This window comes from Heterocephalus glaber, unplaced genomic scaffold (genome assembly GCF_053883595.1).
Source record: "Heterocephalus glaber isolate CG9 unplaced genomic scaffold, H.glaber_assembly_v1.0 deba00000768, whole genome shotgun sequence".
NCBI lineage: Eukaryota > Metazoa > Chordata > Mammalia > Rodentia > Bathyergidae > Heterocephalus > Heterocephalus glaber.
Genome location: NW_028258162.1, coordinates 5321546 through 5346312, shown reverse-complemented (window position 1 = coordinate 5346312; position 24767 = coordinate 5321546). Strand labels below are relative to the sequence as shown.

Sequence of the window (24767 nt, the reverse complement as noted above, 5' to 3'; positions counted from 1 at the left end):
GGTGCTGGAGAAAATGGCTATACATGTGCAGAAGATTGAAGGTGACCATATCTGTTATCATGTACTAAACTAAAATCAAAATGGATCAGAGATCTAAATGTTAAAACAGAAACATTTAATTTGCTAGAAGATAAAATCGGTAAAACTCTTGAAGATATAGACATAAGCAAGGACTTTCTGAACAGAAGCCCAATTGCACAAGAAATAATACCTAGAATCAACAAATAGGTTTATATCAAATCAAAAAGCTTCTGGACAGCAAAGGAAACAATGAAGAGTTAAAAGACAACCTACAGAATGGGAATTTTTTTTTTTTTTTTGCCAGCTATTCCTTGGACAGAGGACTATTATCTAAAATTTATGAAGAACTCGAAAAATTAGACCCCCCAGAATAAAAGATCCAATCAAAAAATGGGAAACTGAAATGAATAGACATTTCTCCGAATAAGAAATATAAATGTCCAATAAATATATGAAAAAATGTTCAACATCTCTGGCCATTAGAGAAGTGCAAATTAAAACAACACTGAGATTCCATCTTACCCAGGAAGAATGGCCATCATCAAGAAATCAACCACTAACAAATGCTGCTGAGGCTGCAGGGAAAAAGAAAGCCTTCTCCATTTCCAGTTGGTGGAAATGTAAACTAGTGCAACTATTATGGAAATCGATGTGGAGATGCCTCCTAAAACTAGACATTCCGTTCAACCCAGGTATTCTCCTTCTAGGTATCTTCCTGAAAGGGTAAAAGACATCATATTACAGTGATACAGGAATACCTACATTTATAGCAGCACCATTCATAACAACTAAATCTTGGAAGTTACCTCTGTGTACATCAATACATGAATGGGTTAAGAAAATATGGTATCTATACACAATAAAGTACAACTGCGCCTTGAAAAATGGTAAACTTGAGTGATTTGTAAGAAAACTATAATTTTCTTTAAACCATGGTTCAAGTGAAATAAACCATAATTTTAAGTAAAATAAATCTGATACATAAACTTAAATATCACATGGTTTTTCTTATATGAGAAACCCAAATATACATGAAGAGCAAAATAAAAAATCCCCAAGCGATGGAGGGATGGGGAAGGTAGGGTAAAGGAAGAGGATTTTTTTAAGAGTATTAAGATGTGTAATGTTCATGTACCAGTGTTTCTCTTTTACAAAACTCATTTCAGTGACCTGCATACAGGGCACCACTGGGCAAACAGGCCTCTATTAACCTTGCTATAAAGCTAAGACACTGTTCACGAAACCATCAAATTCACTGTCTCGGCTTTCCATCAAAGGTCTTAGCAATGCTAACTCACTAACACATTGTTAGCAGAGCATGGTGGCACCAGCCTGTAATCCCAGGACTCCTGCAGAGTAAAGCAGGAGGATTACAAATCAGAGCCCAACCTGGGCAACTTAGTGAGACTCAGTCTCAAAATAAATTTTTAAAAAGCTAGGGATGCAGCTCAGTGTGAAGGCATTGGTTTCAGTTGAGAGAGAGAGAGAGAGAGAGAGAGAGAGAGAGAATGACAACCACAATGATGATGAGGAGAAGAAGAAGAAAAGGAAGGAAATGAAGGGGAGGAGGAACAAAAGAAAAGAGGTAGAAAAAGACATGAGATGAATAAAATGGACCTCAATGAGGAGAGAATAAATGTTTCAATACCACACTGCCTAAGGTTGGGTGAGCCAGAGGAACTTCTCCAAATGGGTTCTCTGCATTTACTCAAGTGTGGGGAAATTTCAAAGGCCAGAAGAGAGAGACTTCAATGACAACCTGACTTGCAGATTCTCTGGGGAAGTGGTCAGGTGATTTAAATCGTTTCGCTTTTTTTTAAAGTTCTCCTCAGGTTCTTTTTACAGATTATTTTAACTTGAATTTATTGGATAATTTGCTAAGTTGAACTTTTCAATTTTTTAAAAAAGAAGTCTCACTAAATTGCCCAGACATGGCTCAAATCCACCATCCTCCTGGCTCAGCCTCCCAAGTGGCTGAGGTTATGGGTAGACCACACAGAGTGCAGGGTAACTTTTCAATTATTTAGACATCTGAGTTTTCCCATTTTTTGTTCTGTTTTGTCTTATTGTTTATCTGACCTTTATTACTTTTAGTATTTTCATATGAAGTTGTAACAAGTCCATGTTTCTTTTATCTGGGTTGCTGGAAGCATTGACTTTCAGACACGCAAAACTTAATTGACAGTTTGTAAACTCTATAATGTCACGTGCATATTCTCTAGAAAGCTTAGTATTCAAATTAGACTGAAACACAGCAACTGACTAATCCTGTGCTTTCAGGTTACAAGAAAAGGTCACAAGGCCAGATGACTACCAGGAAGAATATAATTATATTAATAATATAATTTGTACATGCTATATATATTACATATTAAATATATATATTTATCATATATAATATAATAATAATTTACTTATTTGAAAGGTATTTACTAGATATCCACAGTGTGACAGGGCTGGTTGATGGGAGGAATTTAGATAGCCCCCTCAAGCTTACACTCTTGTGAAACAAGGGGAACAATAAACAAGTAAACAGTGTGATATGATTGTAGTGTGCGATGTGTGCTCTGAAGAAAGTCCACAGGTTGAAAGGACAGAGAAAGGTTGGGGAAGGAAGACAGTATTTTAGAGAAAGTGTCAAGCTGGGCCATTCTAAGCTCCTGACGTTGAAGCAGAGACGTCTATGACATGAAGGAACAAGCCATCCAATTTCATCTTAGAAGAGATGGCAAGTTAAAGAGCAAAATCCCTGACCTGGAGATGAGTTCTACGAGTGCAGCTAGCAGGCCAGGGAGGTGAGACTGGAATTCATGAGCAGAGTGCAAGAGAAGCAGCCCAATGGAACCAAGATCCAGAAGCATCGAAGGTCATAGGAAAGGGTTTTGGTTTTGTTCTGAGGATGGGGACAAACAGAGACAAATGTTGGTTTAAACTTACTTGGTACTCGGAGACCAGATAAGCTGTATGGGAGCAGAGGTAAGTATGCAAACAGGCAGAGCCGTAGAAGGGTTTGCAGCCACTCACCCCAGAGCTTATGGTGACCTGGACAAGGCAGAACTAGAAGAGATGGGAAGTGGACTGACTGTAGAAATTCTAAAGACAGACCTGTAAGATTTGCTGAAAGACTGTAGCTGGAGCATGAGGAGATGAAAACACAAGGATAATTCTTCCTTCCCTTTCTTGTCCTCCACCTCATCACTAATATTATGCATGTATATGTGTCAGACTGTATGGAAAGTCCAGGCCTTCACAAACATGTTCCCTCCTGTAGTCCATTTCACAAAAGATATCTACTTCCTATGTGAGGAAACCCACCCTCAGAGAAACTAAAGAGCCCAAATGTTATTAGAAAAATCAGGGCTCAGTGAGCCAGGCATGGTGGTGCACACTTGTAATCCCAGATCTCAGGAGGCTGAGGCAGGAGGAGCACAAGTTCAAGGCCAACCTGAGCAGCAACCTGAGCCTGAATTTGTGAGTCCCTGTCTCAAAAACCAAAGAAATTAAAAAGTCAAGGTTTAGACTTGACTGCCACTGAAGCCCCAGTTCTTCCCACTGTACCCCTGACTCCCTCTGCTTGTCCTTCCCTCGAGCAGTAGTTGTTCAGCCTTCTCCATTATGCTTCTGTGGCTTATATCTAGATGTCCCCCCAAGGCCTCATGGGCTCATAGGTGGGGCTTCTCAATGATGGCTGGATCTAGATTCTGTGATACTGACATTAAGGGTGTGAGGTACTAGATTAGTCCACTAATTGGTTCAGCATAGTTCTGAGTGTGGATTGTGGGGAGGCCCACCCTGGGTGTGGGTGGCACTATTTAAAAGGCTTATTGCCTAGATGGAATAAAAGGGAAAGGGAGGCTTGTTGTTGCTGCCTGCTGCTTGCTGCTCTCTGCCTTTTGCTTGTCATGCCATGGACTATTTCTCCTCTGTGACACCTCTCTGCCATGCCGCCCTACCCTGGAGCTAGCTGCCTTGGACTGAAACCTCTACAAACTGTAAGCTAAAATAAATCTTTCCTCGTTTAACTTTGGGTATCAGGTATTTTGTCTCAGCAATGAGAAAAGTAACTAAGACACTGAGTAACCACAAGCAACCATTTTGACTTTTATTTAATGGGGTGAAATGATGAGCCAACTAATGTGAGAATCTTGTGATACAGTATAGCATTGCAGTTTTTTTTATCAGTTTCTTGTTTATCCATTTATCTTCCTTATTAACTAATACTGTACTTTTATTCATAATTATTAGGTGGCAGCCTGTTTGGAAAAGATTTCTACATTCTATTGGCCAAAAGTACATAGTTTTAAACTGATGAGGGTAATGATGTGAAGTGGTGTTGTATTTCAGTTCCCAATCCACCTTGGCTTTTTTAAAGTGTCAATACCAGGAACTGAACCCAGCCCTTTTCATTTTTATTCTGAGACAAGATCTCATTAACTCACTAAATTCCCCAGGCTGGCCTCAAACTTGTGATCCTCCTGCCTCAGCTTCCCAGAGTGCTGGGATGACAGGCCTGTGCCTCCATGTCCTGCTCCTCTTTTCTTTTAATAATGCTGAGAAAAAGAAAAGCACTATCTGGCTATCTAGGCAGAAGCTGGCCTGGAACTCACAGGTAGGATTTTGGTATGCTTCTGCTGAACATAAATGATTCTACAAAGCGCATTATCAGGAAGAGTCATTCTGCACCTGGAATGGATCAAAACCAAACAAGATCCTTGTTTATCTGGACATGAGCAACCATGTACAGTGGAAAGCCATGTTAATGATTAAACCTTCCCTATTCTGGCTAACAGGAGTAAATGCCTTGCCCTACTCTGATCTCGTAAATAAGATTTTTTAAAAAGTATCTGTTATGGAATAAACTTTGTCCCACCAAAATTCGTATGTTGAAACCCTAACGTATAGTAACTCAAAATGTGGCTGTATTTGGAGTGTTAAATAAAATTTATGAGGCCATTATATTAGACTGAGCTCCTGCCCCCTACAAAACAAATAAAAATTGGAATCACTCACACTAAGTGCCATGCAATCAAATTGAAACTAAAGAAACAAGAAAATCCCCAAACTGACCAGTTTTTCCTAAATCAGTGTTAAGCAATCTGCATGATGATGATGGCGATGATGATTTCATCTACAGCTGGTCAAGTAACTACAAAAACCGTTCTTTTGCCATGCCTGGAGGCATACTTTTTCTGAATGTTTAGCAGGAGATGTGCACCAATTTATAAATCACTAATAAAAGCCAATTAAAGTTTTAAATCCAAAGAAATTTTCTTTTTTAATCAGAGCTCAATCCTTTAAAGAGGTAACTGGTTTAAAAATGAAGAATGAGTCTTAATTCGGTGTGACTGGTATTCTTAAGTGAAGAGAATAGGATGCAGGCCTGTACTGCCTAAGTGAGACAAGGTGATAACAAAGAGGAGAAATCAGCATCTACAAGCCAAGGAGAAAGGCCTTAGAAGGAACAAACTCACCATTGTAGAGTTGTATTCAGATCCAAGGACTCAGATTACCTGGCCTGTTCAGAGCCAGGTTTATTTCATAATGAAGTTAATTAAATTTTGTACAAAGTTAAGATTCTTCAGCACTTGGCTCTTATCTTATGTCAAACCTCCCACTTTGCATTTAGACTTTTAAGTCCAACTTCCTATGTAACCTCTCCACTTTGTATTCTCAAGGGCCTCCAAATGAACTTGCCCAAATCAGAGCACCGGATTGTGCACCTGTGCCCCTCAATATGTTCCTCGCAGGCTTCTCCTTCTCAATATGGGACCCAGCATCATTTAAAATTCTTTTTTTTAGGGTTCTACTGGCCCTCACTCTTGGTTGCTTATTTACTGATGTGCTTTGGAATTTTGGAATTGGAGCCAGTTTTCCAAAAGGCTTCATGCTCAGGCCACACAAGGGTGTACAGCGCAATCTTGTGAGGGTTGATTTAAAGATATACCCTTGTATATCTTGGAGACAGCTGACTTGGCAAGGCAGACTGATCTCAGACTTCTGGCCTCCAGAATCATAAGATAATCAATTCTGCTGTTTAAGCCACTTAGTGTTGGGTAATTCACTCTGGCAGCCTTAGCAACATGACTCAATACCTCAACATAGAAGGCTGCAGCTGGATGCTATGGTTTTTATGAAGATGAGCTCATGAGCTCATAAGTGAGGCTTTGGGAGGTGGATACATTATGAGGCATGAAAGTAGCTCCAATATTAATTAATCTTGGGGACTCACAATTTAAAGAACTGCCTCTACCATTTTGCACACTCCTTCAGCCACAGACGAGCCCTAGTAGGGTTGCATCATAAAAATACCTTCCACACTGTTTGACAATCCTCTCGCTCAGACACTAGGGGAGGTATTTGATGTAACAGAGCATTTACTAAATATTCTTCAGCAATCCTCTGAACCAAACATTAACTTCCTCAATTTTAAGTGATGCTAACACAGACAAAATAACTGCTAAAAGAGAATTTCAACTCTCAGTTCTAACTCCAACACCTACCAGGGATTTCCGTAAGCTTGGGTGTTACCATCCTGGGCTTGGTGGTTTATGCCTGTAGTCCCAGCACTCTGGAGGCTGAGGCAAGGAGGTCCCAAGTTGGAGGCTACCTGAGCTGCATAGTTATATCCTAATGCAAATAAACAAAAACAAACAGAAGAGAATTTGTTACCATAAAATAATCTTTCCAACGGACGCTTCTGTATTTATGGAAATTATCCATTTCTTGTTTGAGGTTAATTTGCAATCTCAAGCAGTTCTGAACTCTATTGAAGTAGAAAAGTGAACAGATAATGCACTAGTTTACAGTGAACAAACAAACAAAAAGATTTTAGTTCCTTGGCTCCTTTTTTCCTGTGACCCTGTATATGATCTAAAAAGACACCATGCTAGGTAGAAGAAAACAGTCTCAACACATTGATATGTGACGTGCTTGTAGATTATTCTGTACATGAGATTGGCTATTAAAAAGCTTTCATGAAATGATTATTCAGTAAAGTTTTTTGAAAGAATGAGTGAATGAACAGTTTTATAATTTCATACGTGTGTGAACTACTAGCTCAGGCTTTTTAAGTATAAGATGCTTTAAGAGGGTAAGACTACAACTAAGAATACTATATATTAAACTAAAATTTCTAGGAAATGCATAGAGTAACTAGAGTTTTCTGGTTTAATAATAATTTGGCATGTGCAAAATGAGCCTTTAAATTACAGTTTTGATCTCTCTTTCTCCCTCTCTCTCTCTCTCCCTCTCTCCCTCCTGCCTCCATTTTCCAACATAAAAGAAGCAGAGTTAATAACCAATAGTTTCAATGTCTGCTCAAATTCACAAGTTATTAGAAATTGAGTACTGAGATTACTCTCACACTGGTCAAACACAACACTGAGCAGGGCAAAGACAACAGAAATGAAGGTAGGGGAAGTTAAGTCCTTGAAAGTCCAATTACTCTGCTTTGTGTAGACATTTCTAAGCCTTTGACATTCTAGAATCCTCTCTGGGTGCTGTGAGGAATAAGTAGCTATAGTGAAGCCGAGAATGACACAGTGATGCAGACACTTGAGAGGAAGAAGGTGACAAAATCTTGATGCAGAAGATCAGCAAAGCCAAGTAACAATTGAGTCGCAGAGCTCAGTAAAGCCTCGCTGCAGCTTCCTGGATCTAAGGAGCAGAGGCAGCTGAGTTTAGACGGCACCACAGGGCAGCAGGGCAGGTGTGCCGCTGTAAGGACACTTTCAAGGCTGCCTGGGACTTGAGTGACAGCTGGCGCCTCTGTGGAAGCCCTTTCTTATCGAATAATAACGTGGAGTGAACAGCCAGTGAGCTCTCTGCAGAGAAACCGCAGTGTACACTTGCAGGGAAATGCGAGTTGGTACATTTTAGCCCTCTACATTGAGAAGTAAAATGTAAGAAGCTGAACAGAAGAAATTAAAAGAGAAAAGAGTAGTGCAAAGGATTTTCAGCTTCTGCTGACTCTGATTAATGGAACTGACTCCCTTCTTTCTATTTTAAGTAGGTAATTTTCTTTGATATGAAACTCATTGGTCTCTAAATATCTTTAAAATGACCACAAAAATCAGAAGGAAAAATTCTGTAAAACATCCATACTGACCCTAAGGTTACATAGCTCTCGGGGGTGGGGCGGGGGGGGGGATGTGCTTTTCTTATCTGCTATTGAATTGGGGCTGCTATTTTCTCATCTTATCGTTCCAGGGTAAAGGATAACATCAAGCTGTATTTATGAAATCTGATTTTCCCAGTGTCTAGGCAACTTCCAAGAAAACAAGGCATGGACTTTTTCAGACCTGCATGGCACTGCTTATTTAAATGACTTCCTAATGATTTTTAGCGTCATCATATCATCTGGAAATATCAGGACACCAAATGAATTTAAGGAGCCACAAAAGCATCTTGGTACTTCAAATATTTGACTAGAACAATTTGAGCCCAAAACTCTATGACAATAAGCACCTGATATTTTATAATGAATTTCCAGGAAACACCTGTGAATTTTCACAAAATAGAATTTCACAAAAACGGTTGTACAATCATTCTAAATTGAAAAGACAATCAGAATTATAGGCCCCCTGGAACCGTATATTACCAAATCCATGTGTATTCACCATAAAATGCAGATTAACTGTCCTGTTGTGCTTACTATGAATGTTGAGTCCAGTTGTGGGAAATGGTAAGTTCTGTCTTTTCTGTCAAACAGGAGTGAATGGACTCTAGCCCATCCTAGACAGCCTTTCCTGAACACCCTAAGTTACAGAAAATGCCCACTCAGTTCCAATCCTCGGAACACAGCTACAAAGACAGCTTATCACCAGTCAAGTCTGTTCTCTGCATCATTTTCCTCTGCTCTCCCTTTCCCCTCTTGTGCTGGCTGAATTACCCAATCGGGATATATTGTGAGCCTCCAACCGGCCAATGGGAAAGAGGTGAGCTGACCCTCCTGGTTGGGTATAAAAGGGGCATCCCTCCTTTGTCCTGCGTGCCTGCTGCCTCATTGCTGGAGTGTGCTTGCACCCTTTTGCAAAAGTAAAGGCCTTGTCAAGATTTCTTGATATCTGAGTGCTTTATTATCGACAATGACAAATCAAGTCTAGGGGCTCACTTCCAACATACTTTTTTTTTTCAAGCAAGACTGGTGAACTTTATTTGCTGGTGGCAAAAGGCTGCAACCCTTCAGTACTTCAACCTGCAGTCAACAGTGACATATAGGCAGGGTAAACCAAGGGGAGCTAAACACAAAAGTAGGAGACCAGGACAAAGGCACTGTGAGCCCACCCCCTGCAGGCTGCAACGTTCCTCAGATCTCAGCAAGGGCAGATAAGCCGAAATTACTCACTGCTTTCCTTACAGACCTGGAACCATCAGTACGTTTTTCCTCTGAAAGTCTTAATAGTTGATTTGGTTGTATCTAGTGTAATACAGGAGTCAGCCCTTATAACAAATCACAATTTCTGGTAAGATATGCTGCACACAATACATTCAGAATCAGTTTGCTTTTTCTTCATCTTTGCCTTTTCTTCCCTGAATGAGTGGGTGTTGGAGTCTCTGGTGTGTCCTTTACCCTGGATGCAGGCTGTTTGAAGGCTATTTCGTCATCTTTATCATCATTCATTTTAGCCACTTTAGATTTTCGTTTCTCCAAAAATGCTGGTGTACAAACTGCTGTGGCGCTCTGGCTATCCACAGTCTTATAGGGAGTCACAAGTGAGCCTTTTGAAACCCTTTTCTTCTTCTTCTCCTTAGGTATGCCTGAAGCCTTATTCTTTTTTGCAGAAATCTCTTTTTGTCTGAAACCTCTTTCTTCTTAGTAGATAAAACCAATGAAGAAAAATTATAATCAATTCCTTTTGCAATTAATTTCTTCCTTAGTAATTTTTCTTTCTTTTTAAATCGATCTTCCATCCGCAACTTTTGTAGAAGTGTTCACTTATGATTATACCATTTCACTGCTGGGTATACTGGATGATGAAATGGAACTTGCCAGCCTTTAAAAGGATCTTTTTGTACCTTTTCGGGTGGCATAAAATGACAGACCAGGAGTCTTTCACTGAAGAGGTAGTTGTGCATCGTTTCAGCCTCTATCTTGGTAACATCCGCAGATGCAAACTCCATAAAAGCATGGCCTCTGCTATTTCCAGTCCTTTTACTTCTGGACAGCCTGAATCTTGTCATATTGCCAAATTGGGAGAAAGATTCTTTGATCTGGGATTCAAAAAGTACTGGAGGTAGGTGACCCACAAAACTTACTCCAAGCATAAGTTCTTCTTTCTTTTTTTGCTCTTGCTTATTTTGCTGGGTCACGCGATGTCAAACCTGCTCCACCTCCTTCTGAAACTCGGCACCTTCCTGTACCTATTCAGTACGGTCCTCTACAGGCTGCGTGGAACTCTCCCAGTACCTCGTAGCCAGTTACTTTCAGTGGAACCAAACCATTCTCCTCTATGTTGACAGTCACAAATTTACCAAGCTGCACAAAGTCTTTTGGCATCAATCTTGTCCTCTTGGTGTATCTAAGCTTCTCCTTGATTGTCACTAAAGAAAAGTAGGAGAATTCTTCTTCTAAAAGATGTACCATTTGACAAAGCCATGGATGAGGTGTGATTGAAATATACAATGAATGAATTTTTAAAATGTATTACAGTGAAAGATATATTGCCATGAATGCCCCTCAGAATACTTCTCACTTCAAACACACGTATGCTGTCGTTCTTGCCACTTTCTGAAACAGTTCTAGAAGTCCTCTTTCATGACTGTCTTTATGAAGTACGATCAACTATTCAGTGAACGCACCTGCTGAGTGCCATCCAAAGAAAGGCAAGCTTATAAAAATGAAACACAGTGTGTCTTCATCCACTTCATTCACCACATCTAGCACTGTGTGACTTCTGGCTCTTGCCCAAAGACAAAAGGACCATGAAAGGCAAACAGTTTGAACGGATTCAGGACACGGAGGCAGCCACAATACTGCAACTAATGGGATTCACCAAAGAGGACTTCCACAACTGTTTGAGAAAGTGGCAAGAATGATGGGATATATGTGTTTGGAGTAAGAGAGTAAACAAAAGAAATGATTTTAAAAAATGAAGAAGAGGGAGTATTTTGAAGGGTATTAATGGCAATGTCTTTTACTGTAATAATTTTGTTTTACTTAAACATTAACTGTATTTTCTTTTTTATTAGTCCATGTGTGTAGCACATAATGTTTGCATTCCTTGTGTGGAGTTGGTCTGTGTACAGAACACCTGTGAATTCCCTTCTCATCCCCTCCCTCCCTCTGCTCTTCCATCCTTTGATCCACTTACCATTTGAGGAAGATCTAGCTCCTATTTCCATTACCTGTCTTTCATTTTGCTCTCTATTTATACTTTTGGTTTCATTCACACCTCCTATCTTGTTTTTGTAAAACCCTGTGCTGAAGATGTAATTTAGTGGTAGAACACTTACTCAGCACATGTGTGGTTCTGTGTTTGATTCCCACCACTGGAAAATCAATCAATCATCAATCAATCAATCAATCACAGATCCCTTTTAAGAATTCAAGAAAAAGTATGACTACTTTCCACAGATTTAAATATACACAAGGGATAACCATAAATGTTTCATTTCGTTTTGAGACAGGCAAGCAACGTAGTCTGGGCTGGCCTCAAACTTGCTATATAACCCAGGTTGGCCTCAAATTCACAATCCTCCTGCCTCAGCCTCAGAGTGCTGAAATACTAGGCATGCACCACTGTGCCATTCTAATCACAAGCCTTTGTGTAGGGTTTCAGTATTCCTGAATATTGATACTCCTTAAATTCACTCCTGGACCCCACATTCACTGGTCCACTGTTTGTGCAATGGGTTCAGTTGCTCGAGGAGTAACTGACAGCCTTTTGCTACCATATCTCCACAGGCACTCAAAGCTACCAGTGGACATTTAACTCAATTCACTGTCATATAGAATAACTACAAGGGCCAGAGAGTTAGCTCAGTGGAGCCTCACCTGCCTTACAAGCGCAAGGTGCTGAGTTCAATCCCTGGTACTGTGAAAAGAAAAAAAAAAAGAATAATAGAATAACTACAGCTTTGTTTCCCTCCGCTTCCAATCTAAAGTCTATTTCTCCTCCTTTTGCTTACCCCCCAACTTTTCCTTTTGTGGGAAATTTTCCCTTATGCAGTACCCCCTTCTGGTTAGATGCATATACAGATTGGTTTTCTCACTGTGTGCCTCATATCACCCAGTTTCCCTGCTACATCTAGAAAGCAAAGAAAGATTTCTGCCAGGCTCTCTGTCAATAGCCCTAACTCTAGGCCTTGGCAATGAGAATAGGAATTGTCTTAGAGCTGAGGATAGACCTCAGTCATGAGATCGTAGTTTCCATCCCCTGAAATCACCCCAAACTTTATAAAGATTAAAAAGTCAAGTTGATAGCAATTTCCAATGAAATGCTGAATTTCAGCTCAAAATAGGGGACCTTTTTTGCATGACGTTGTCAACTATGGGTTCTTTGCAGTTCTTCAGAGCATTTAACTTTCAGATGCAGACAATTGCCTAAAACTAATGACTCCACAGAAGGTGAGTTTGTGTTTATTTTTATTTCTTTGCTTTTTTAGACAGGGTCTTGCTGTGCAGCTCAGCTGGGGCTGGAATTCCCAATCCTCCTGCCTCAGCCTCTCCTCTCAAGTGCTGAGCTACAGGCATGAACCACCTCACCCACCTTCCCAGGAAGGTTGAATTGCTTGAAGTAAAATATACATAATATTTTAGTTGTGTTTTGCTTACAGCTTTGAAGCTTTAAATAACAGTATATTGCTTATAATAGCATATAATTGGATACAAATTTCTTAGGAGTCACCTGGTGTTTATGCAGAAGAGGGATCTATAGCTACACAAAGCAGTCTCTACTGGGACCACTACGTTTAATCATACTAATTGTATTTAGCTAATAATATAAAAATAAAAGGAGAAGAGGAAAAGGAAAAAGAAAATTTTACATGTGTCAATATGATACAGAGATCTATTTTTCATGCAGCATACCTGAATAGCTGAATCTTCAAGACTCATAGCTGGGGATCTTGTTCCAGAATGATCTACCTATTTGTGTTTTCCCCTCCTTCCACTTTCTTCCAAATTATCCTTGTCTTTATTATCTTTGACCACTATCCAGAGCATCCCTGTCTTATCTTCATGAGCTTTTCTCATTGCTGTCAGGGAAGTGCTTAATCTAGACTTTTGATGGTTATTAATGTTTAAGATGCTTATCCTAAAACCAGAGCATTTAGAACCAAATTATGATGCAAGATGATAAATGTTATTCTGGGGGAGAAATGACAGACATTACTGAAGGTTTTGGAAGCGTGATGACTACACAGAGCCTACCCATGAACCCCTATCCATCCCCAACATGGAAATTACCTGATAAATCTTTGTTCTCCTCTAATATCTTTGAATGTGGCCCAGCAAAAGGAAAATCACCATGTAACAAATATAACCAGATTTGTCTTCCATATAAGTATAAGCAATGCTCTCTTTGTAACCCGAACGGCACCTTGCCCTCCTCTACTCCTTTTCCACAGATATTTCTAAAAATCCCAAGTCTAGCTGCTGCTGTGCCTAACAGCAAAAGGTACAAATGCAGCACTGTAAGTATTTTAGCTGAGTTACTATGTACTTCTGTCATTCAGATTTGAGAGGTTTTTCAACAATTCAATTTCTGTCTCTGATGTTATGTCAGAAAAAGCAAACTATGGTGAAAAAAAAAAAAAAAGAAAAGAAAAGCTGGGTGTGGTGGTACACACCTGTAATCCCAGCACTCGGGGGACTGCAGCAGGAGGGGCATCGTGAGTTTGAGCCCAACCTGGAGTACTCAGTGAGTTCAGGCCAGACTGAATTACATAGAGAGACCCTGTCTCAAAACAGAAAAGAAATGGTGAAAAAGCTTTTCCAGTGCTTAATGAACACCACATAAAGGGGATATCTGGATTTATTAATTTTTCTCAGCAATCAATAGGCCCATTCTCAGTCGTTATATTAATTCCCCCTGCATTAAGTTCTAGAATTGCAGATTCAGGCTTTCAAGCATCTTCTCCAGCCTCCTCAGGTGGGCGATGTGTTTCTGGTAGACCCTGAGCGATCAGCACCCGTCCACCAGCTCCCTGCAGCGACGTCCTCGGGGGTTACACTGACCCAGTGAGTAAGCTTGTGCTTCCGTAAAGCTTGAAAAGTTCAGAAAGGCGAGCACAGGTAACCTAGCGAGTTCCGGTGAAACCGGCCCAGACAAACCTGCTACGTGCGTGGCCGACTCCATCAGGCTGTGACTGAGGCAGAGGCTCCAGAGGCGTTGGCGTCTTCTGTGTCCACCTTTGACTTTCAAAGCCGTATTTTGACCTGTGCTGCCACGGACTTTGGGAGAGGGGGTGAGGTGGGTGAATGGCAGAGAGCAGCGTGTGTGGGGGGGGGGGGGAGTCAGGCTGGCCCCACCGGGGCTGTCCTCACACCAAGCCAAATGTAGGGTCCCCTACTCAGAGGGAAGTGTCGCCCCCTCCCCAGGAGCAGCAGGGAGGACCTGACAGGCAGGCGGCAGGGCTCAGCCTAATCAGGATCTGGAAGTGAGGCCAAAAGGGAAGTCAGTGTGGGGTCGGCTAGGCCTGGAGCCCTTTCCTCTACCCACACTGAAGTGATCTCTGGAAGGAACCATTGATCACACGAGACTTACAAGGCATGGTAGAAAAATATGATGAATGTTTAAAATTTGCTTTAAATGCATTTACAATAAAAGACACATGGCCGCTAGTACTCTGCAAAATACTTCCCCAGCCCCAGGTTGGACACACTTATCCCATCATTCTTGCCACTTTCTGAAGCACTTCTGCAAGTCATCTTTGTGTCTTTAGTTCCACTATCACGGCTGCCTCAAGATTCAAAACATTGACTTTTTAGGGTCATTTTGACTTTGAGGAAGAGCCACAGGGTTCCAGATCCAGTGATCAAGGTGGAGGAGGACACACTGTCATGTTCTTTACAATCTTGCCTTCCTGTTGAATAGCACTCGGCACTAGTATTGGCTGTATTCTTGATCACACCATAAAGACACTCATGAAAAAGGACTTCTGGAACTGCTTCAGAAAGTGGCAAGAACTATGGGATAATTGTGTTCAAAGCAAGGGGGTGTATTCTGAGGGCGACTAATGGCAATCTCTCTTTTACTGTAATAAATGTTTTAAATTTAAACATGCACAGCATATTTTGATCACCACATGTTTATTTTGATGTGAAATAAATCATTTCTAGTACCTCTAAAGCAACACCTCTCTTAAAAGTGAGCATTTCTTTGGAGCAGGCTAAGAGGAGACACCTTGAGACTCTAGATCTAAGGTACAGCCAACATCTGCCTCGGAAGTTGACATAGAAAGGACATCTTTACTGGGCAATTTTAAATCCTCAAACCCGAATCCCAAGATGGCTATGCGGCCCTGTCTAGGTTCCATCTGTTGAAACGAACCTGTGCTCTGCTCCTCCTTTCCCTTTTCTTTGGGGACATCACAGTGCTGAGGCCTGTGGAGGGGAGCAGAGGAGAGACAAAAGCGCAAGCTGAGCTGAAAGCAGTATGGCCACATACACGGCCGAGTGTATCAGAGTTCACGGAAACCAGATTTCTTACTGCCAGACAAGGAATTTGAAACTTTGAAAGGAGAAAAGACCGTAAAGAACTCGGGTGTTAAAGTGGAGCATGGTTTATTTGTATGAAGTCATGACTAGATAGACAGAGGGATAATCAAAATATGCAATGACAGAGAGAGAGAGAGAGAGAGGGAAAATTCCCCTCATCCACAGCTTTGCTTGCCCATGGTCAGCTGCTCTCTGAAAATACTAAATAGAAAATTCCTGAAATAAACACTTTCAGGTTAAAATAATTTTTATTATGATACATTATTATTCTATTTTATTATTAATTATTTCTGTCCCTCTCTTATTGGACCTTTTTTGTAAATTAAAGGTTATCACATATATATAAACATATATATGCTCTATGTGTGTGTGTATATATATAAGAGAGAGAGAGAGAAATAGCCCACGCACAATAAATAGACATTGCAGTATTTCTGCGCATGTGCATATACACAGGTATTAACACATATTTACTTATTTTTTCCAGCTGATCCTAACTGTGGGGAAGAAAAATACAAGATGGACATCTTCGGAGAACAGGAAGTAAGGAAGTGCTCAAGATGAGTTTTTAAAACGTGGGGGCATTGGGGTCGGGGATTTAGCTCAGTGGTTTCGCCGCTTGCTGCGCAAGCGCAAGAACCCGAGCTCGATCCCTGGTACCAAAAAAAAAAAAAAAAGTGGGGGCATGTGAAAGGTTAGAGCAGTAGAACTAAAAGAGCTCTCAAGGCCTAAAGCTGGAATGACTTGAACGTTGTTCTAAACTTTAGTACTGGAATAAAATAAATATCTACAATATAAATAAATGACAGAGAATACAAATATATGGGAGAAAAGGCACAAATGACAGAAGAATTCCAAATAATAAATAAGAGAAATTGAAAACCATCATTACATTCCACTGTAATTATTGCTGCAGGCAAATTCAATTGATGAATATTAAAATTATGGAGCAAAACTTTGTGAAATAGGATACTTACGTAGTCTGAGAGTATCGCACCCATATTTATTAATTTCTATGCTGCCTACTAATGGCTGTGGTTCCAGAAAATGAAGAAGTAACTTGATAGGAAGAAATGTGGCAAATACCACCTTAGCCAGGTGACTGAAGTTAACATCACCAGCGTGAGCCGGGTGGACAGCAAGCACCCCAAGTGTGGTAACATGAAAGGGGGGCGTTATCTCTGTGGCACTCTTCTCAAAAGTGCACCTTGGGGAACACTAGACAAACGCAAATTGGGAGACAGTCTACAGAATACCTGGCTGGTACTCTTCAAACTTGTTAAAGTCATGAACCACCAGGAAAGATGAGGAAGTATAAAAGGTTGAAGGACATAGTAAGACATAACTAAGTACAACTTGGTATCCTAGTCTCATTCCTGGAATAGAAAAATGACATTAATGGAAGAGTTGGTTGAATCTTACCAGTCTGTCGTTTAGTTGATAGTACAATTCCAATGTTAATGTCTTAGCTTTGATCATTGTAGCATGGTTATGTAAGGTGGTAGCATTCAGGGAAACTAGGTGAAGGGTAAGTAGGAACACATCTTAATTTTGCAATTCTCCCGAACATTTAAAGTTATTTAAAAATTTAAAAATTAAGTGACCAGAAAGTAATCCATTATCTCAATATCATACAATTTAAAATAAATTACATGACTTCTATTGATTGTTCAAATGCTGTTTTTTGTCCCGCTGTGATATTTTCCACTTTAATTTTTTTAAATTTAGAAGTTTAATCTGAGCCCAGAGAATGAAAAAGACAAGCCACAGACTGAGAGAAAATATTTGCAAAAGACATAGCTGATAACGGCCTAATATCTGAAATATACCAAAAAGCTTAAACTCAATAAAAAGAAAAGTTTAAAAACTCAAGTGAAAAACAGAGCAAAACACCTAAACAAGGCACACCTAACTAAAGAAGATACACAAGCTGAGTGTGGTGGCATATAGCTATGATCAACATTTCAGGAGGCTGAGGTATGAGGATTGCATGTTCAAGCCCAGCCTGGACAATTTAGTGACTTAGTAAGAACCTTGTCTCACAAGGAAAAAAAAAACAACACACACACACACACACACACACACAAAGGGCCAAGTCATTGTGAAGGCCCTAGGTTAAATCCTCAGTACCCCCCCAAAAAAGATATGGCAAATATGCATTAGAAAAGGTGCTTAACATTATATGTCATCAGAGAAAGGCAAATTAAAGCCACAATGAAATACAACAAAACATCTATTAGGATGGCCAAAATCCAAAACAATGACTACACCAAATGCTGGCAAGAATGTAGATCAATAGAGATGTTCAATCATGCTGGTGGAAATGCAAAGTGATGTATCCACTTTGGAAGATGGTTTGACAGCTTTTCTTTTTTTTAACTAAACATACACTTACCGTATAATCAGCGCTCATGTTCCTTGGTATTTACCCCATGAGTTGAAAACACGTCCATACTAAAACCTGCAATTGGATCTTTATCACAGCTTTATTCATAATTTCCAAAACTTGGAAACAATCAGAATGTCCCTCAACAAATGAATGGATAAAGAAATGGTGGAAACTGTGCATGGTGGCAGACTCCTGTAATTCCAGCACTCTGGGAGGTTGAGGCAGGAGGATCACCATGTTGATCCCAGCCGAGGCAACTTAGCAGCTTAGTGAGACCCTGTTTCAAAATAAAAAATGTGCTGGGGATGCAGCTCAATGCACAGGCCCAAAACAGAGGGGGAGGTGGGGGGAGGGAGAGGGAGAAAGAGAAGGGGGGGGGCAGGCTGTGGAGTACAAGTGGTGGCCCATGCCTATATAGTACACGCACTCAGGAAGCTAAGGCAGAAGGATTGCGAGTTTGAGGTCAGCCTAAGCTGTACTGCAAGACCCTGTCCAAAAACACAAAACAAAAATACAAACACCTACGGTATATCCATACAAGGGGATATATTATTCATTGCTAAAACAAAATGCGATATCAAGCCACGAAAAGATGTGAAAGAACTTTAAAGGCTCGTTACCAGATGAATGAAGTCCATCTGAAAGGCCGATTCCAGATGTGTGAGATTCTGGAAAAGGTGAAACTCTAGCAGCAGCAGAGAGCAGTTGCCAGGGATGAGCAGGGTGGAAGAGATGAGCAGGCCAAGCACAGAGGAGTTTTTTATGTATTTTTTAATAGTTCATGTTTGTGGCACATAATGTTCACATTCCTGATGTGGGGTTGGTATATGTACGTAACACAGCTTAATTACTTTTTTATTCTCTTCCCCTCCATTCCTTGATTGTCTTCCCTTTGAGAAAGAGCTCTCTCCCGACTTCCTGCCATCTATCTTTTATTTTGTTCTTTATTTATACTTTCGATTCTTTATATAAGAGAAACTGTGATATTTAAGCGTGTGTGTCTGATTTATTTCACTTAACATCATGGTCCCAGATGCACCCATTTTCCTCCAAATGACTCAAGTTTATACTTCTTTGTGGCAGAGTAGTGCTCCGAACAATGTATTGGTGTCAGTTCACCAATTCTAACAACAGCAGCGGCTCTGCGGAGGCCTTGGTGAGGGGCTTTGCGTCTGCAGAACTCGCTGTACTTTCTGCTCAGCTGTGTGGGGGACCCATAATTGCTCTCCGAAACATAGTAGATTTTTTTAAAAAGAGAGAAAAAGATGGACCTGCAATAATAAGTGAACAAAATTTGGCAAGAAGGCAGTGTAATCCTCTTTGAAAAGCAGTACACTCCCCTGAACTTCTGAGACATAGGTATTCTAAGAGCTCTGTGTGCATAATTACACCAGAGGGAGCTGGCGCCCTTTATAACTTCCACTTCGCAGATGAAGAAACAGACTTGGAGATTTAGGGACTTACTGAGAAGACAGAAAACATTAGGACAAGTAAAGGCTGGTTCTTACTTTCTGGGAAAATAAATGACAGGACTTGCCTTTAAAAATTACCTTTTTTTTTTTTTTGGATTGAAGAACGTAGCCAAATTTGGGAGAATTAAACAGAGCACTACTCATAATGAACATCTTGAAATTTACATTTCTTGTGCTGAAATACAACGCAGACTGAAGTACCAAATTGTACGTGGAAATACAATATTCTTGACAGAGAATAGAACACATTGTTCTTTTGAGGATTAAGAGTGCAATTTTTTACATTTTATGATCTTAAACTTGCCCTTACCTTGCATTACAAAGGAGCACTATTTCAAAAGAATGTCTATTTTATGCTAATATGGGCAATCACCTACTAATTAGTTTATATGGCCAACACGTGACCAAAGGCAAAATTGATCTGCCAGATATTTATTTAAAACGAATCACTGGAGAAGCTCAAGTGACTAGAACATTTATTATAAAGAGTATTTGCTTTGCATCTATCATTTAGAAGATGTAAACCTAAGTTAAGATCACAGTGGAGGCCATCTGAGGACACCCGGTCCTGTCCTTCCTTCCCAGCATTACAGCCAGTCTAGAGTTAAGGCAAAAGGAAGGAGAGGTAAACTTGATAAGCTCCTTTTAATGAACAGCAAGTCACTCATCAGTGGTACAGAGAAGGAAGGAACAAGAGGGAACAGAAAGAGAAGGAAGAAAGCCAACAAAGGCGGATTTCATCTCCCCTTATTCTTTACTTTTGATACCTTCTCATGATGGGCCAAATAAATTCCGAAGTCTTTAGGTGTTGAGCTAGTTTTTCTGTCACGATTCCTTGGCTGCATTTCCAGGCATGCTTCCCTACGTTTCCACTTCACGAAGGCCTCACATGCTCCAGATTCATTCTTCACCTCTGGCCTCAGAGCCTTTGCTCACCTAACCCTTCACCTTCAAATGTCCTTGTGCCACATCTGAGGCAAAGGCCTCGGTGGCTGAGAAGTTTTCCCAGATCATATTTCATTGCCCAATTAAAATATATCACACTTCTCTCTTCCTGGGTAACTCGTGCGATCTATACATATGTGAAAGCACTTACTGCATTCTGTCTCATGCCAGTGCTACAAATAACCGAGACTGGCCCATGCCTCTTGCAGAGCTGTCATCTGGGGCAGTCGCTTTTTTTTCTGATGCTGGGGATAATCCAGGGCCTTGTGCATGCCAGGAAAGCCCTGTACCACTGAGCCACATCCCACTCATAACCCACATCCCCTGCACATCTATTGCAAGGCCTGAAGTGCAGAAAATCCCATAATCACGAACTCAGAGTTGGAAGGAAACTTAATGATCTAACAGGAAATATCATCAGGTGTTAAGAAATATTTATGCAAGAATGATGGAGGAAAGATATAGGGGAAAGGTTGGGAAAAGAAAATTGGAAAGTGCAATAAATAAAAAAATACTTTTTAAGGATTTATGTGCCTCATAATTCCAAGTCCTTTGCATATATTATCTCATTTCATTTTTACAATAATTCAACAGGGTAGGTATTGTTACCATTCTCATTTTAACAGAGAAGCAAACCGAGACACAGCACTGCTAACTAATTCGCCCAAGGTGGAGCAGCTGAAAAATGATAGAACCAGAATTCAAACCCAGGCAGTCTTGCTCTCATCTCCTGTCTCTGCTTGTCAGTAAAAAGGGGCCTTTCACCCAGGAGAGGAACCTTCAGGACGCATGGATAACTGGAACACATTTTCCTCCTGCTCACCTTCGGATAGCTCTCCTGAGTCAAATGGGTGCGATTATCTTAAAGTTAAAATCCTTGCCCCAAACGGTCTGCATTCCCACAGTGTTATAAAACATTCGTATAAGATGACATTTTCATTAAGCACCTTTCTGTGATTTTTAATGCCCCAATTTCCACGAAAGCAACATATTTGGTAGCCAGTCCAAGCAACAGAGCCCCAGTAGAGGAAACCCTGAAAATGTAATCAAAAGCAAGTATACTTCCATCAGGCCCTTTCAGGAATTCCTCCTAGAAAAATCTCAGGGAGCTTTCTGTTTCTATCACCTGGCCCTACAGAGGCCCTATTTCTTCTGCTTAGTAATAATTCAAAGCAGGTTGCCTGTAGGAACATTTTTTCAAGTCTATTTTTCATAACTTCAATGCTGGGCACATTTTTCAAATGTTCCTATTCCAGTTGAAGCTTAATAAAATATGTATAAACGACTGAGTATGATGGTTTGTTTTGCAATTTCTAACCAGAACAGAGTAACAGCAGCTCTTTATGTCACGTCCGTTCTCTGTGCCCACTACACCCACAAGGTGTGAAGACTGTTCAACTTTAGGGAATGCGTGTCCAGTTTAAGTTTCCCCAAACTCCTGAAACATAGCTCAGGGGGACAGCGGGGCAAACTCAAATGGGAGCCTGGAAATGACTTGCAAATTGGTGTGAGAATGACTCGACAAGAAAGCAAAGCACACCCCTTTAAACACACACACTACACGCACATTTTAGCTCAACTCCTGCTCTCCTCTGTGTTGGAAGCTTCGTGGAGGGCTCTGTCCACACTGCCGTCGGAGGGAACATTCCCACCTTGGGCCATTCTCTGTCTTCCCTGCAGCCCTCTTCGACCAACACCTCACAGTGCTGCTGTTTCCTAGGAAAACCACATATCTTGCCTTTCATTCATATTACAAATACCAAGACTAAGCACTTAAAGATACGTCCTTCCTGCTGGGCATGGTGGTGCCCACCTGTGATCCCAGCACTCGGGAGGCCGAGGCAGGAGGATCACTACAAGTTCGAGTCCAGCCTGGGCTATGTAGTGACTTCAAGGTCAGCCTCAACTACACAGCAAAACCCTGTCTCAAACAAACAACACAATAATAACAACAACACACAAAGCCAAGATATATCTTTCTTGTATTTTGTTGTTTCTGTTTTTTATGTTGTTTGGGGTTTTTTTCTTGCATTTTAACAATAGGAAAGACAAACCTCTGACAGAATTAAAGCATCCCTTGGCCAACAAAAAATATCTGGGGACATGCAAACAAATCATTCTTTATCATAAATCCTACAGATCAGCACCTCGTCCTCTTACAGTAAAGCCAACCCTTCTTATTTTTCCCCATATTACTTTTGGTAAACTGGATATGTGGTGCAGCATCATGAGACATGGGGAGAGAATCAGACAGTGTGATGCTTAAGTTCATGTCATTTTTTTTTTTAAGTTTTTTTTGTGGTACTAGAGCACAGTGGTGAACCTAAGGCACGTGTGCCACAGCAGGCTGTTATCATGGAAAGCTCTAAAAGATTCGCCATCACTGTGCTAGATAGAGGTTTAGACATGCTAGGCAAGGGCTCTGGGGCTGAGCTACATCCCTAGCCCTTTGTATTTTATTTTGAGACAAGGTCTCCCTAAGTTGCCCAGGCTGGCCTTGATCTTGGGATCTTTCTGCCTCGGCCTTCTAAGTAGCTAGGAGTATGGGGGTTCGCCACGCCTCCGGCCCACCGTCACTTCTTGCCAGTTTTGCCGTCCTTACCACTGTGTTGGTGGTTTATTCATTGCCTCGGTTCATACTGGTAAAACTCCAGCTATAAACCAGGAAGGGCAGTAATGCTATCTCACAGGATTGTGATGAGTTTCCACTGAGTGGCTGCACGTAAACATCTGACACGATCCCTGATCCCTGCAGTGCCCCTGAAACCACCAGCCTTGTTCAGTATCTGCGAAGTTATTTGGAATTTGGTCTCGGAAGAGACGGCCCCACACCTTGCTTCCTGTTTACAGAAGCTCCCCTTTACTGTGCCTGCCTTGCCATTTCTCTCTCCCGCCAAGATGACAGGACTCCAGATGTTGTTTCTCCTTTCTCAGATTGCATACCACCTCTGATTTCACTTTCAATCACGGCTAAGAGGCCCTAATTGCAAACATTATCGGTGCGAGTGGCGCTGCTTCCTGGTAAACGAGCTGCCGGCACAGGGTGTCCGGCCATGACATGCAGATGAGCACGCGAGCAAGGACAGTCTCTCCACAAATCACTCTCGCCACCTAGGATGCGGCCGATGGCACCTGGCAGACTCTGTGTGCCAGCCACCTTGCTTTGCCGGGCACCAGTTGTCATCAAAGAATACACTGCAGCATCGTTCTGTGGTTTGCTTTTGCAAAGGTAGCGTTTCTAAAATAGTGCAGTTGATTCGTTTCCAAGCCATTGGCTCAGCACAGGTAGACTGACAGGCCACTTTGGGGACCCTCATATGCCCTGGAATGTTTCGGCCTCAGTTTGAGAAGGAGCAGAGCCAGGGTCAAAGGGTAGATACACACATGCGGATTTACTGTGAGATTTTTTTTTCAAGGATTCAGAGTGAATCCTTTGATTAACAGTCACACTAAAAATTAAACACATCTTTCCCACAGAATCTATTCTACAACTGTTTAAAGCTTGATCATTTAACCTCTCAGCTTCACTGACATGTTAATATGTTGCAGATGATTTCAAATAAATAGAGAGGCCAGGAATGGGGAGCTCGAGCCAAATACAATAAGCTCAGCCCTCAGTGAAACTTGGGAGGGGGAAGTGGAAATATGCCTTTGATCAAATGCATTCTACAGAACATGGATGTTACAGAGGGGAGCAGTCAAAATCAGAAAGAAAAAAATCCTATTTGTTGAATTTGGAAGCCTCTACTTAGAGTCACTGACTTTTCTTTTTTGGTTTTTTGAGACAGGCCTCACTTTGTCGTCCAGGATAGCCTTGAACTTGTGATCCTCCTACCTCAACTTCCAGGGTGCTGGGATCCCAGGTGTGCGCCACCACACATAGAATGTTTTCTACGAAGCTTTCTGACCACGAGGAGGCGCTGTTGGCAAGCTGAGGCCCTGGAAGGTCGCCCGCCTCCGGCCTGACTGTCCTTTTGAGTTCCTCTAACTCAAAACCTGCAAAGTGCCTCTCTCAGCCTTAAGCATTCTCCATGCGCCTCTCCCAAGCCGACTCCGGTGTATCCTTCAGTTCTACTCCTTCACAGCGAGCTCACCAACACAGTCTCCCACTCAGGCGTCCTTCCCTGGAGCCCTTCAACTATCACGAGTATTCCCACATATCCTTTTCCACGTCCTTCCCACAGGTGACACTGTTTTAGCAGAGCCCTCGAGTCCACGAGGACTGAGGCCAAATCTTCTCTACCTTTGTGTCCCTTGCACGTAACATAAGGCCTGGCAC

General features: G+C 41.3%; 1 protein-coding gene and 1 pseudogene across 1 annotated transcript in view; both read right to left on the bottom strand.

The window, feature by feature from the left end:
* Arl5b (ARF like GTPase 5B) overlaps window positions 1–24767 on the bottom strand; it is a 168070-nt gene that overhangs the window by 94801 nt on the left and 48502 nt on the right. Inside the window, exon 6 of the transcript XR_015449609.1 lies at window positions 6522–6648. The gene's annotated coding sequence lies outside the window, so the exon portion shown is untranslated. The remainder of the gene's footprint in view (window positions 1–6521; window positions 6649–24767) is intronic.
* Window positions 8178–10606, bottom strand: LOC101709088 (MKI67 FHA domain-interacting nucleolar phosphoprotein pseudogene; annotated as a pseudogene).